Source organism: Nicotiana tabacum, chromosome 4 (genome assembly GCF_000715075.1).
Source record: "Nicotiana tabacum cultivar K326 chromosome 4, ASM71507v2, whole genome shotgun sequence".
Classification (NCBI taxonomy): domain Eukaryota; kingdom Viridiplantae; phylum Streptophyta; class Magnoliopsida; order Solanales; family Solanaceae; genus Nicotiana; species Nicotiana tabacum.
The window spans coordinates 44,682,679-44,698,753 of record NC_134083.1 but is presented as its reverse complement, the minus strand read 5'-3'; positions in this window follow the sequence as shown (position 1 = coordinate 44,698,753).

Below are 16,075 nucleotides of genomic sequence, written 5' to 3'. Positions count from 1 at the left end.
GCAGGGTGAGAAGGAAAGGTAAAAGGTAAGCCACATACAGCTACCATTTTTGCTAAGTTCTCACGATCTCTATCTTTGTTATATGAGCGTAAAATCGTACCAGAAGCAGGGTCAAGCTGTTGTTGTAAAAAATTAGAACCCCCGCCAGATATACTAGGAGTGCTAGTACCAGTGATAGGATCCGGTATTTGTCCGGCTTCTATTTTAGCTTGTATCCATAAAGCTTTGTGGTCCCTACCTAAGTGCCTAGATAAGCCCCCCGTCCCACCACTTTTGGTGTGCACAAATCGTTGCTTACATATTTTACATGTAGCACGTTGATTGACTTTATCATGTTTAAAAAATTTTCATACAAGTAATGTTTTGGGACGTTCACCCTTAGGCTTACCCCTTACAGGAGGTACAGGGGGTAAAGCTCCAGATCGAGATTGACTATGAGTTGGAGCTTGTGTTACGGGACTAGTGGGTGTTTCATCTAATTCTTCTTCCTCATTTTCTTCATCCTCATTTTCTTCGTCCTCAATAAAAATATCCTTGCCAAATTGTCTTTGTAAAGTTTCATGATCTAGTTGTTCTCCGAAATTAATATTATAACATGCGGGGGGTTGGGAAAATAAACTTTCATCAACATGAGTCATTTCATCTATATGTTTTCTAATTATAGGAGAAGGGCTAGGATTAGGACTAGGATTAGGATTACTACTACTTTCACCTTTACTACTTTTTTTACTAGTTTTTTTAAATACGCCAAATACATTTTTAGGTGCCATAATTTAAATACGAAATTAAATTTAAAAAGTTAATACAAAAATTAAAAACACAAATGAAATACGAAAATAGAACACGTAAAGTAAACACAAAAATTAAGCACTAAAATAATGCGCAAAAAATATATATTAAAATTAGGAGATGGAACGAGTGCACCGTGATTAAATATTGAAACTTGAAGAAATTGCCCAAACTATTGCTCCAAATACTTGATAAATTAATTTGAAGCTTGAAAGTTGCTCCAAATATTTGTCCAAATACTTAAAACTTATCACTTGATTGCGAAAAAATTGAGAGAATAATATAGATAGAATGAAAAGGATTTGAGAGAGAATAATTTATTTTTGTGGGAAGAAATGAAGAAGGATTGGGGTATTTATAGTAGAAAATAGGGCTAAAGTGTAATTTAATAAACTTAAGGATTATATTAAAAGTTTGGGGGTAGGGGGTGTTTTGGTGGGAGTGGGGGCCAAATATGGCCGTTTTGGCCGTTGGGCAACGGCTATAATTTAAAAAAAAAGGGACACGGGACGGGACGGGACAGGCGGGACGGGACGGGACGGGACAGACGGGACGGGATAGACGGGACGGGACGGGACGAAACGGGACGAAATGGGACGGGATAAACGGGACGAAATGGCCATCCCGTCCCATCCCGTGTCCCGTTTAACATGGGGCCATCCCGTTTAAAATTAAGTGGGACGGGACGGGACGGGACGCGGGACGGGACGCGGGACGGGACGGGACGTCCCATCCCGTTGGACAGCCATACCACCAATTAATATGATAACAACTGGCAGATAGCAAAGCCAGAGGTGTGACAAGTTGTAATTTGAACAGGTTTTTTCCTCTTGAAATTGGACGGTGGACTGCCCCCAAACGAAAAACTTTAATCCAAACTATGTCGACTCAACTTTCTGTCCATTTTTTCTTTTATAATGTATTTCAGTAGATGACATATAACAAGTGCTGTCATGACAGAACATATATCCTTAAACGACGAGTGGGATTTTCTACGTTTGTCGTTGTTTTTCAAAGAGAATAGCGCCGAAATTGGATAGCAGCAGAGCAGCTAACTAGTGATCTAAAATAGGACCATAGGAAACGTGAATCATGTGGTTTTTCAAAAGTACGAACGTCCTTACTAGTTGGCCTCTGGATTTTTATTGGTTAATTATTTTATGTCCGGAACTTTCTGAAGTGACGTCCTATTAAGATTCGTCTCGGATAGGTCGTAGGGTCCAATTTCAGGTTAAAGCGCTTTAGAAAATTTTTATTCTAAAATTCTAAACGTAAGACCTTTAGTTAAGGATTATACTCATCCTACTGCATCCCTTATACTTTTAATGAGAAGAATATATCAAAGACTTTTAGTGTTAGTTCCAATTACAATCCACAATTTTTAGCTGTTAAGTATTGGTGGGACTGCCTGAAAATAAAAGTGGACTGTAGTTGAAAGATCTAAACTGAACTTACATTATGGTTAACAAAAGGAAAGAAGAAACTAATGAAGATTAATACTGTTAAAGTTCTAATTAGTTTTTGACTATAAAGGAATTAAGAATTATTTAGTTGGCACTAGGGGTGTTCAAATCGAACCGAAAAATTACACCAAACCGAAAAGTCAAACCAAACCTGTTTGACCAAAAAGTATAACTTTCGATTAAAACTATAGTGTTTGTGTAATAATGGGTTAAACCTAGTTAATGATAATATCTCTAGATGCAATTTCAGAACACGTGGATAATGTGGAACAGATCTAGTGGGAGATTGATAATAACATACATTAAATATTCCAAAAGTTATGAGTAATAATGGAGGTATATCTAGCAATAAATGACAATAAATGACATTTAAGTAAATAGAAGAAGTGATTCACCCAATGATAAATGAACTAGATGATTATTCCTCCTCACAATAATGAGTGATAGATAAATCTTAAAATGTTCGGACTATTCTCGGATCTGATGGAAAAGTATGGAATGATATGAACAAGAATCTTGATAAGAAGGTAATCTTCGTATCTTTTACAAGAGAGAGAATCTTTCTCATAGATCTATTCTTATCGAGTAAAAATCACATTCCCCTTTTTCCCTATCTTTTCCCTCTTTATATAGGACATATCCCTAAAAAACCTTAATAGTACATGTGCCCAGAATATTCTTTAGAATATTCTCCGTATTATACTATTCTAAAACTTAGCCGTTATAGCCCTTTTCACGGTGCTCGACCTCGGTTGTTGTTGACATCCCGACCATGAGCTTTGTCATTTCTTGATCGACCTCGATTGACTCTTCCCTCGATGCTATCCCACCCTAAATGCTCAGTGGTAGATGCAATTAGTCCCTCCGCTTATCGAGGCCATCTTCATAAGACCTCGATGAGTGGATTTTGTTGGTTATGGTCGAGGAGAGTAGGCGAGTGGTTCGGACAGTTAAGTTTGGGACGAGCTGGCAACATGGCCTTTCATGAGCCGCAATTTTCGAGGTTAGGTCGTTTTTACTCTAAAATGATGTCATGACACCATGCGTCATTATGGCGTATTTTCCCAATGCTTTGCATCATTTTCCGTGCGACTGTCAGTTGGGACTGCCGTTTTGATTCCAGTGCTGCTTAATGATGGCATAATCTCTTAGTTTTGATGCCCAGATTCTTATAAATAGAGATGTGATGACATTCATTTGTTCTTTGCGTATCTTTCTCATCAAAACCTTGTGTTTTCTTATCCTTCCTCCATTACTGTGTGTCTTCTTTATTAGCGATTCCTGTTGCTTCTAATCCTTCTTTGCCTGAATATCCATTCTCATTAAAGTTATGGCTAATGTATCCTCTGGTTTCGGTGTGGGAACTGACTCTGTCCTTTTGGCGGTGCTTGTGCCTCCTCATGCTGAGGGCGTCTCTGTCGTCATCGAAGATGAGAACTTTCCTACGGTGGAGAAAATAATTCCTCGTGGCGAGAAAGTTAGGTCTGACTTCTCGAAAGCCCCCTAAAGACTAGCCCGAGGTTTCGGAGTCAGCATTGAAAGAGGCCGATCTAGCAGAGCTTAGGGCAAAATTCAACATACCTGCCTGTATCGATTTGGTCTTAGCAGGGCATGATGCGGTACAACTCCAACGCCCCGAGTATTGCGCATTCTATGCGTATCCCTTTCAGGTCGGTTATGCTCTTTCCTCTTCTCCCATTGGCAGAGGAATTTTGTCGCTACTATGGCGTGTGCCCAGCTCAACTCGCCCCATATATCTACAAGCTCATTAGGATTCTTACTAAATTTGCTGAGTTGGCCGGGGTCGAGATCACTCTCCGGCATCTGATGCATCTCTTCGCCCCTAGTTTTTATAGGGGAACGATGTTGAACCTTCGCCATCGAGGGAACAAATGCCTGGTGGTGAAGTTAGATGACAAAGCAAATCGTCAGTTCTTGTACAATTGTTTCTTTGTCAGAATCGAAGACGTGGTGGCCAATGAGGACGGCTTCACTGAGACTTGGAATTACACTCGTAAGCATTTATTCTTCTTTCGTTAAAACATTTGAGCTGTCTTTTTTAGTCGAAGGCTCTGAACTTTTGTCCCCTCTTTATGTAGCCAAGACTACACCCCCTTCTTTGGTTGGGGGTATTTTAGACTGGGTTGGCCTGGTTCTGCCTCATATCGTGGGAATTCGCGAGTGGCCGGGCTTTTTAAAGAAGTTTGGGCCTGCTCCATCCTTGGCCGATGAGTTCATCTATGTATATCTTTGCTGCTTTGGCCTCATGGTTGCCTACTTATTATAGTTTGCTCTTGGTGGTGGTGATAAACTTTCTTTGATTTTTCTTTTCCAGCCCGAGGACCTTTAAGGAAACCGAGGGCTCCTCCTCCTGTATTTCGTAAGAGGAAGGTTTACTCCTCTTCGGCGTCTATTCCCATTGTGACCGCGACCAGGCCTACTCGATCGTCCGCTTCTGTCCCTTCCTCAACCGCGGCCAGGTCTACTCAGTCGTCGACCCCCTCTACTGATGCCTCGATATCGGTTTCTTCTTCACCTGCGAATATTCCGATAGCGGAGCTTCCTTCTTCCCCCTTGTACCGTCTTGTGGATGAGGAGGAGTCGTCGCTTAGCGGTGGGAATTTGGATCCCTATAAGAGAAGATTGGTGGACGTTTGTGATGGGGTCGCCCGAGCTGCAGATTCAGTAATGGATGATTTTGTCATCCGCTAGACAACGACCATAATACTTGAGGATGACGCCGAGCCGACATCTGATTTTTCGATGTCGGCGGAGGCCGTTGAAGGTATATCTCTTCCTTTTGCGGAGGTAGGAGTCGAGGGGCCGGCCACTGTGGCTTCTGATACTTTGCGGCAGGAGGAACCGTCGACTTTGCGGCCGGCTAATGATGGGAGAGGCAAAAGAGTTGCCGAGGATGGCTATGAGATGGGTTTTTGATCTCGACGCTGACGAGATGAGGATAATGGAGGAGGGGTTTACCCAACTGAAGGTAAGACTGGAAGGGTCTACGCGAACTATTGTGATCCCCATGGATCGGGATTTATTAAAAGATACAGAGAACGTGGTTCCTGCCCTAGGTCCCCTTTTCTCCGACGTGGAGAGTCGAACTCTCCGAGAGCTAAATGATGCTACCTTATCGAGGAGCATAGCCGGCCTCGCTCTCAGGGTAAGTCTATCGACATTTCATGTTTATGTTTGCTATGTTCAACGTTTAGGCCTCGATTTTACTCTATCTGTTTTCTCTTTCTTTCTTTTACAGACCGTGATCTTGGAGATTGAAAGTGCTCGAAGAGAGGAGAGGCGTAAATCTATTTTTATGAAATTGCATCGAAAATACCGTGAGTATCGTGGTAGAAACTAGTAGATTTGCAGGCGGTTTGGTGAGAGCGGCAATTTGCAGGCCCTTCTAGATGAGCTGAAGGAGAATGATGACGAGCTGGTGAGGGTCATCAAAAAGTGCAACGTCCTTGAGGGGACGCTAAGAAATAAAGAGGAAGATCTCGAGGTTAGCAGGGCCATGGAGGCTCAATGTGTCTATTTCGCGCAGGTGATCGAGTTGCGCAGGCAGTTGGAGGAGTGTCGTTTATAGATGGAGGTACTTCACAACGAGATTACTGCGAAGCAAAACGAGCTAGAGATGATGGGGTCTACTCGTACGACGGCTTCGAGGAAAGCTGAGGCCCTCGAGGTGGTTATCCGGACTCTCCGTTCTGAGCGAGAGATTGATTTGGAGACGTCGAGACTCAAGGAGGAGCAACTCGATTAGAGGATTGGGGAGTTGGAGAAAGATAACTCCTTCCTTTAGGACCAGGTGGTCCCCTTAGAAGCTGAGAAGGCTCAAATGCTTGTGCAACCGTCATCTTCTCATACCTCAGATTTTCCAAACTTTCCTCGGGGCCTGTATGAGGAATGGATTCACGCTGAGGCTCAGCTGGATGTGTTCTGAGATTTGCATGCGGCAGGGTCTATTTATGGGGCCGCCCTTGAAGATGCTCGCATCAAGTCCCGAGAAGCTCGAATCACTTGCTGGAGGCTGATGATGATGAGAGGGACGTGGGTGTGGACTAGATCGAAGAGGATGCCTGGTACGAGGAGGCGTATCCTGAGGGCGGTGGTGTGGATGGATATGGACCAGATGGTCGAGCCGAGGGCACTAATGGGCCTAGCAGCGACCAGTAGTTTTTCCTTCTTGTTTTTGCTGCGAACTTGTGCGTATTTTGTAGGAGTCTTTATGAGCCTTTGTAAAAATATTCTAAGTATGAAATGTCAACTTCGTTATTTTTACCTTATTCTCTTCTTGTGGTTCGTACTTGTATGGTTTTTGCTTTTGTCACTTGATTGCCTTAATTTTCTTAGTCGTAATCACTTAGTTCGAATAAGGTCGAACATCTCCTACGTTTAACTATGGCCGAGGGCCAGTAGGTGTTGGTTCGGACAAGGTCGAATATATCATATGTTTAATTATGGCCGAGGGCGAGTAGGTGTTAGTTCGATCAAGGTCGAACATAACCTATGTTTGACTATGGCCGATGGCCATTAGTTGTTAGTTCGAATAAAGTAGCACATGACCTATGTTTGAATATGGTCGAGGGACATTAGGTGTTCATTCGAACAAGGTCGAACATAATATATGTTTGACTATGGCCGAGGGCCATTAGGCATTAGTTCGAACAAGGTCGAACTTAACCTATATTTTATTATGGTCGAGGGCCATTAGGTATTAGTTCGAACAAGGTCGAACATAACCTATGTTTGACGATGGTCGAGGGCCATTTGGCGCTAGTTCGAACAAGGTCGAGCATAACCTATGTTTGATTATGGCCGAGGGCCATTAGGTGTTAGTTCGATCAAGGTCGAACGTAACCTATGTTTGACTATGGCCGAGGGCCATTAGGTATTAGTTCGAACAAGGTTGAACATAACCTATGTTTGATTAAGGCCGAGGTCCATTAGGTATTAGTTCGAACAAGGTCGAACATAACCTATGTTTGGAAAGATATGCTTCTAGGTGCTGAGTTTGTCAACATCATAAGCTTTAGGCATTGTTGCCTTGGTTGTGCATTTAGAGAGATAGGAATAAATTTCATGCATTGTTGCTTTGTTCATACACTTGGAGAAATTTACAAATTTTCATGTGTTTGTTGGCGTTCCAGTCCCAGTCTATCTAGTTCCTTCATTGGTCGTCCTAGAGAAGGCTTGAGAGGTCGGGCAATGAATTAGCCATCCTGGGCCTCCATTTTTTCGTACTTCTACGTGAAGTGTCTCCTTCGTCGCCTCATTAAAAACCTCCTTGATAAAACCCAATTGGGACAAAACTCAAGTGAGGGAAAAAAGAGTACGATTTTGGGGGACGCTTTACCTCTTAGAAGTTGAAGTACTTGAAGTGGGTAATATTCCCGTTGTTGGTAGTAGCTTTTCTTCCATTGTTTCTAGTTGGAATGATCCTTTGTTTGCTGTTGCCGTGATTTTGTACGGGCCGTCCTAATTTGTTCCTACTTTGCCTTCCCGTGGGTCTTTGCTGGCTTGTGTTTTGGCTTTAAGCATGTAGTCCCCGACTTTGAGCGGCCTGACCTTTGCCTTCTTGTTATAATAGCATTCTGCTTGTTGTTTTTGGGCGACCATCCTTATGTAGGCCATGTCTCGTCATTCTTAGAATTCGTCGAGCTCTTGCCTTCTGTTTTCGTCGTTCCTTGGTTCATTCTCGTGGGAGTATATTAGGCTGAACTCCCCGACTTCGACCGGTATTACTGCATCAGTCCCATAGACTAGAGAGTAAGGTGTCTCTCCTGTGCTTGTCTTCGGCATTGTTCGGTAGGCCTAGAGTACTTCTGGTAACATTTCCCGCCATAGCCCTTTGAAGTCTTCAAGTATTTTCTTCATAATGTTTAGTATCGACTTGTTGGAGGATTCTGCTTGTCCTTTGCCCGAGGGGTGGTATGGCAATAAGAATATTATTTTGATATGCCACTTTTAAAAAAATTCAGTGACCTTCTTTCCTATAAATTGGGGTTGGTTGTCGCAGCTGATCTCTTTGGGGAGGCCAAACCGGCACAAAATATTTTTCCATATGAAGGTGATCACTTCTTGTTCACGTATTTTGGCGAATGCTCGTGCTTCTTCCAATTTAGAGAAATAGTCAGTTAAAACTAAAAGAAATCGTATGTTACCTCTCCCTGCCGGGAGGGGGCCTACCATGTTCTTTCCCCATTTGATGAATGGCCAAGGAGAAGTGACTGAGTGGAAGTGCTCGCCTATTTGGTGAATCATTAGAGCGTACTTTTGGCATTGTTCGTATTTTTTCACGAAGTCCGCGGCCTCGTTTTTCATGGTGGGCCAGTAATACCCTGCTCGTATAAGGCATATGACCAAAGCCCGATTGTCGGAATGAGCTCCACAATGGCCTTCATGGACCTCTTCTAGGACGCGCCACATTTGATTTGGGCCCAAGCATTTCACTATAAGGCCGACGTACGTTCTATTGTACAAGTCGTTGTGACTGATACTGAACCTGACTACTTGCATTCATAGTTTTTTCGCCTCCTTTTTATCATTTGGGACTACGCCATCCTTCAAGTATGTAATAATACGGTTGCGCCAATCCCAAGTTAGGTTTATGGTTTTTACCTCGATTTGGTCTATCGATGAATTGAGAAGGTGGACCACACTTCTGTCTCTGATTGTAATTTTTTTGGTGGCTGGGGCTAATTTGGTGAGGCCGCCTGCCTCGGAGTTTTGTGCTGGAGGGATCTGGTCGAGTTGACATTCGTCGAATTCGGGCAGCAACTTGCATATTTCGGTCTGGTATTTTTGTAGCATTTGTTCCTTGATTTGGAAAGTCCCTGTGAGTTGGTTGACAACGAGTTGGGAATTGTGGCATAGGCTAAGTCGTTTCGCCCCGTATTTAAGTGCTAGTCTTAACCCTGCAATTATGGCCTCATACTCGGCCTCGTTTTTAGTCATGTCCGGGCACCTTATGGACTGGCGAATCACTTTGCCGGTCGGAACCTCAAGTTCGAGCCTCAGTCCGGACCCTGACGCGTTGGATGCACCGTCAGTGTACAGGACATAGAGGTCCTGTATTTAGGGAGAAGCGTGGGCAACCTCTCTTTCAACTTCATTCATTATTTTTGTGCTGAAGTCAGCGACGAAGTCAGCAAGAACTTGTGATTTTATCGCTGTTCGCGGTTGATATGTGATATCATGCTCGCTTAGTTCGATGGCCTATTTAGCCAACCTACCCGATAGCTAAGGTTTGTGTAAAATACTTCTTAGGGGAAAAGTCATGACGACCAAGATGGGATGGCACTGGAAATATGGTCTAAGCTTTCGTCAAGCTACGACTAAGGCCAGGGCTAGTTTTTCAAGGTGAGGATATCTCGTCTCGGTGTCGATTAGTGTTTTGCTAATGTAATAGTTGGTAGACTATGTACCTTTATTTTCTCGGACCAGGACGACACTCACAGCTACTTCGGAAAAAGCGAGGTAGATGAGGAGGCGTTCCTCTAATTCTGGTTTTGAGATCAATGGGGGCGATGACAAATATGCTTTTAACTCCTTCAAGGCTTGGACACACTCAGAAGTCCATTGGAGGCTGTTATCATTCTTGAGTACGCCAAAGAATTTGTGATACCTATCCGACGATCATGAAATGAACCTTGAAAGGGCGGCGATACGACCGGTCAACCTCTGAACTGGGTTTTTGGTGGTCAGGTGCTCTGGTATCTCTTCAATGGCTTTGATTTGATCAGGGTTGACCTCGATACCTCACTGCGATACCAGGAAACCTAAAAGTTATCTTGAGGCCATGCCGAACGCACATTTCTCGGGGTTCCATTTCATTCTGTACCGCCTGAGTATGTCGGAGGTTTCTCTCAAGTAGTCGATGTGATCTTCTTTCCTTTCGGACTTGAGCAGCATGTCGTCCATGTAGACTTCCATTGTTTTACCGAATTGATCTTGGATTATCCTTATCACTAACCTTTGGTAAGCCGTCCCTGCGTTTTTTAGCCTGAAAGGCATGACCTTGTAGCAATACGTCCCCTGATGGGTAATTAAAGTGGTTTTCTCCTGATCCTCTTCTACCATGAGGATTTGATTATAGCCCGAGTAGGCATCCAAGAAGCTCAGAAGTTCATGTCCGGCCATTGTGTGGATGAGTTAGTCGATATGGGGTAATGGAAATGCATCCTTGGGGCATGCTTTGTTCAAATCTGTGAAATCTACGCACATCCGCCATTTCCCATTCATCTCTTTCACCATGACCACGTTGGCGACCCATTGGGGGTATTTTGACTCCCTAATGGAGTCATTTTAAAATAGATATTCCACCTCTTTGCATACCGCATCATTAATTGCGGAGTTGGACTTACGCCTAACCTGTCTCACCGGGGGGTGGAGTGGATCGACGTTTAGCTTGTGCGTGGCGATTTCTTTTGGGATTCCTGGCATATCTGCATGGCTAAAAGCAAAAAGGTCTGCATTAGCAGTTAAGAATTGACGAAATTTACCTGGTTCCTGAAGTTTGCAGCCGATATAAGCTTTCTTACTGTGATCGTTGCTATCTAATCAGACGGGGTTGAGGTCTTCTATGGTCGATTCCGCGGCTTTAATCGTATCAGCATCTTTGATGACGTCGTCGCTATCATCACATATCGACCTCGATCCTGTTAATTGCTATGCCTTTTTTTCTTTGTCCTTTATTTGTTGAGTGACCGAACATTCTAGGGCGATACGGTAGCATTCCCAGGATGTGCGATGTTCCCCTCGTATATTGAATATTCCCCACGGAGTTGGGAACTTGATGACTTGGTACAAGCTAGAAGGGATGGATCTCATGTTGTGTATCCATGGTCACCCTATTATGGCATTGTATGGTGTGTCTTGGTCCATGATATGGAACGTGGTTTCCAAAGTAATGCCACCGGCCAGGACTGGGAGTGTGATTTTACCGGATGTTCGCTCATTTATGCAAGTACTCGAGGGTGGATAATGCGCGCGCCGCTCTCATCGTCTACCATAATGTGTCTCACAGCGGTATCTAAAATTCCTAAAGTGATAACAAGGGCATCATAGTGAGGGAAAACCAAACCATGGGTATCTGACTTATCGAAGATGATACTTTCTTCGAGTTCATCATACCATTCATGGGTGATTGACCGCTTGAGTTTGTGGGTTGTGGTGAACTTCACATTGTTGATGGAAGCATCATCGCCGCCACCAATGATCATGTGGATGGTGCGGGTCGACGAGGGCAGTTTTGGCAGTCCTTAATGTTGTTCACGACCTCTAGCAAAGTTAGTTCTTCCCCGGTCGCTCAGCAACTCTTTGAGATGTCCCTGACGTAGCATGTTTACTAACTCCTCTCTTAGGGCGATGCAATCCTCGGTTTTGTGCCCTCGCTCTTGGTGGAACTCGCAAAGGGCGTTCGATTTTCTGGTACGCGGGTCTGACCTTATCTTTTGCGGCCACTTCACCTTTGGTCCGAGCTTCTCCATGGCATAGACTATTTCTATAGGTGACACACAAAAATTGTGAGCTAATAGTAAATGAGGCATACCTCTTTCGTTCAGGTTAGTCCCTGTCCTTGATCTGTGTGGGCCTTCTTCATGGCGGGAGGAGGATGTAGTGGCAGCTCTGACATATGGTAGATGTCGTTCCTTGTTGGATCGTGGAGTTGCAAGGTCCGTTCTGATATCATTCCTTCAATTTTTTTTGGATTCAGCCTGTACCAAGGTCAATCGATGAGTCAGTCCATTGAGGTCGTCCTCGTCCCCTCGAACCTCGGCATAATATGCGTTATGTATTTCATCCCAAGTGGTTGGAGGGTACTTCATGAGCCAGCTTAACAACTTTCTTGTTGCCCTTGAACCCTATCTACTCAGCCCGTTCTGAAAGGCTGTAATCGACATCCCTTCCGATACGTTTGGCAAGGTCATCCTTACTCTGTTGAACCAAGCAAAGAAGTCCCTCAATCCCTCTCCCGGAGATTGTTTAATAGCAAATATATCACTTACTCTCGCCTCGGCCTTCTTGGCCCCAGCATGGGCCGTTACGAACTTGTCGTCCATTTCTTCGAAAGTTTCGATGGAACATGCGGGCAAGTGTGAGTACCATGTCAAAGCTCCTTCTGTGAGTGTCTCGTCGAATATTTTCAACAAAATGGAGGATACCTATTCCTTGACGAGATCATTTCATTTCACGACGGTGACGTAGTGAGTCACATGGTCTTCGGGGTTGGTCGTGCCATCATATATTTTCAGATGGGGCGGCATTTTAAAGTTTTTGGTATGGCATGCGGGGCGGCGCCATCACTATACGGCTGCTCGACGAACCGCCCGGCATCCCTCTTCGGCAAGAGCTTGGGGGTGCCCGGTATCTTATCGACCCTTTCTTGATATTCTCTCATTTGTTCTTAAAGTGGTTTGTTCTCATTCTCTATTTCCTCCAACTTTTTCAGAACGACTGCGAGAGAGTCGTCACCTGCACTATTAATTACATTGTGAGTAATACCTGTTGTTAGAGGAGGTTGGTCATGTTGTTCGTCCACTGGTAGTGCAACGCAAGCACTTGTATTTTCTATAGCCGGGTCCCGAGCAGGCTTACGGAGGACGTTGGCTAGCGCGTTGGTTAGCCAAGCCTCAAGGAGCTTTTTTACAGCTGGGGGCGCCTCCTCCACCACGGATTTAGAGGCTCCCTTACCAAGAGAATTTGTGATGCTACACTGAGGGGGGTGATCTATCTCGTCCAGGGGAGGTGTTGGGCGTTGCGTCTCCGTCTACTGTTTCACAACTCTCGTTGATGATGTTCATGAGATTAGTTGGGAGGTCACTCATTATTCTCGTCCTTTCTTCTCTGTTACCTGCCATATTGGACTAGTACATGCAAAGAAAGGAGATCTTGTTCTCGCCTTTTTCTTTTTTACGCTAGTGACCTGTGTTAGTTATAGATCTAAAGGAAACTAAGAAATTTAACTAGGAAATCCCCACAAACGGCGCCAAATTGTTTGACCAGGTATAACTTTAGGTTAAAACTATAGTGTTTGTGCAATAATAGGTTAAGCCCAGTTAATGATAATATCTCTAGATGCAATTTCAGAACACGTGGATAATGTGGAACGAATCTAGTGGGAGATTGACAATAACATACATTAAATATTCTAAAAGTTATGCGTAATAATGGAGGTGTATCTAGCAATAAATGACAATAAATGGTATTTAAGTAAATAGAAGAAGTGGTTCACCCAATGATGAACGAACTAGATTATTGTTCCTCCTGACAATGATGAGTGGCAGATAAATCTTAGAATGTTTGGACTATTCTCATATCTGATGGAAAAGTGTGGAATGATATGAACAAGAATCTTGATAAAAAGGTAATCTTTATATCTTTTACAAGAGAGAGAATCTTTCTCAGAAGTCTATTCTTATCGAGTAAAAATCACATGCCCCTTTTTCCCTATCGTTTCCCTCTTTATATGGGACATATCCCTAAAAAACCCTAATAGTATATGTGCCCAGAATATTCTTTAAAATATTTCCCTTATTATACTATGGAGTGCCTCAACCTTCAAGATTCAGACCAGATCGAAGAGGATGCCTGGTATGAGGAGGCATAACCCAGAGGGCGGTGGTGTGGATGGATATGGACCAGATGGTCGAGCCGATGGCACTGATGGGCCTAGCGGCGACCAGTAGCTTTTCCTACTTGTTTTTGCTGCGAACTTGCGTGTATTTTGTAGGCGTCTTTATGAGCCTTTGTAAAAATATTCTAAGTATGAAATGTCAACTTTGTTATTTTTACCTTATTCTCTTCTTGTGGTTCGTACTTGTATGGTTTTTGCTTTTGTCACTTGATTGCCTTAATTTTCTTAGTCGTAATCACTTAGTTCGAATAAGGTCGAACATCTCCTACGTTTAACTATGGCCGAGGGCCAGTAGGTGTTGGTTCGGACAAGGTCGAATATATCATATGTTTAATTATGGCCGAGGGCGAGTTGGTGTTAGTTCGAACAAGGTCGAACATAACCTATGTTTGACTATGGCCGATGGCCATTAGGTGTTAGTTCGAATAAGGTAGAACACAACCTATGTTTGAATATGGTCGAGGGACATTAGGTGTTCATTCGAACAAGGTCGAACATAACATATGTTTGACTATGGCCGAGGGCCATTAGGCGTTAGTTCGAACAAGGTCGAACATAACATATATTTTATTATGGTCGAGGGCCATTAGGTGTTAGTTCGAACAAGTTCGAACATAACCTATGTTTGACTATGGCCGAGGGCCATTAGGCGCTAGTTCGAACAAGGTCGAACATAACCTATGTTTGATTATGGCCGAGAGCCATTAGGTGTTAGTTCGAAAGGTCGAACATAACCTATTTTTGACTATGGACGAGGGCCATTAGGCATTAGTTCGAACAAGGTTGAACATAACCTATGTTTGATTAAGGCCGAGGTCCATTAGGTATTAGTTCGAACAAGGTCGAACATAACCTATGTTTGGAAAGATATGCTTCTAGGTGCTGAGTTTGTCAACATCATAAGCTTTAGGCATTGTTGCCTTGGTTGTGCATTTAGAGAGATAGGAATAAATTTCATGCATTGTTGCTATGTTCATACACTAGGAGAAATTTACAAATTTTCATGTGTTTGTTGGCGTTCCAGTCCCAGTCTATCTAGTTCCTTCATTGGTCGTCCTAGAGAAGGCTTGAGAGGTCGGGCAATGAATTAGCCATCCCGGGCCTCCATTTTTTCGTACTTCGACTTGAAGTGTCCCCTTCGTCGCCTCATTAAAAACCTCCTTGATAAAACCCAATTGGGAAAAAACTCAAGTGAGGAAAAAAAGAGTACGATTTTGGGGGATGCTTTACCTCTTAGAAGTTGAAGTACATGAGGTGGGTAATATTCCAGTTGTTTGGTAGTAGCTTTTCTTCCATTGTTTCTAGTTGGAATGATCCTTTGTTTGCTGTTGCCGTGATTTTGTACGGGCCGTCCTAATTTGTTCCTACTTTGCCTTCCCGTGGGTCTTTGCTGGCTTGTGTTTTGGCTTTAAGCATGTAGTCCCCGACTTTGAGCGGCCTGACCTTTGCCTTCTTGTTATAATAGCATTATGCTTGTTATTTTTGGGCGACCATCCTTATGTAGTCCATGTCTCGTCATTCTTCGACTTCGTCGAGCTCTTGCCTTCTGTTTTCGTCATTCCTTGGTTCGTTCTCGTGGGAGTATCTTAGGCTGGAGAGTAAGGTGTCTCTCATGTGCTTGTCTTCGGCAGTGTTCGGTAGGCCTAGAGTACTTCTGGTAATATTTCCCGCCATAGCCCTTTGGCGTCTTCAAGTTTTTTCTTCATGCTGTTCAGTATCGACTTGTTGGAGGATTCTACTTGTCCGTTGCCCGCGGGGTGGTATGGCGTTGAGAATATTATTTTGATATACCACTTCTAAAAAAATTCAGTGACCTTCTTTCCTGTAAATTGGGGTCGGTTGTCGCAGCTGATCTCTTTGGGGAGGTCGAACCGGCACAAAATATTTTTTCATATGAAGGTGATCACTTCTTGTTCACGTATTTTGGCGAATGCTCGTGCTTCTACCCATTTAGTGAAATAGTCAGTTAAAACTAAAAGAAATCGCATGTTACCTCTCCCTGCCGGGAGGGGGCCTTCCATGTTCATTCCCCATTTGATGAATGGCCGAGGAGAAGTGACTGAGTGGAGGTGCTCGCCTATTTGGTGAATCATTGGAGCGTACTTTTGGCATTGTTCGTATTTTTTCACGAAGTCCATGGCCTCTTTTTTCATGGTGGGCCAGTAATACCCTGCCCGTATGA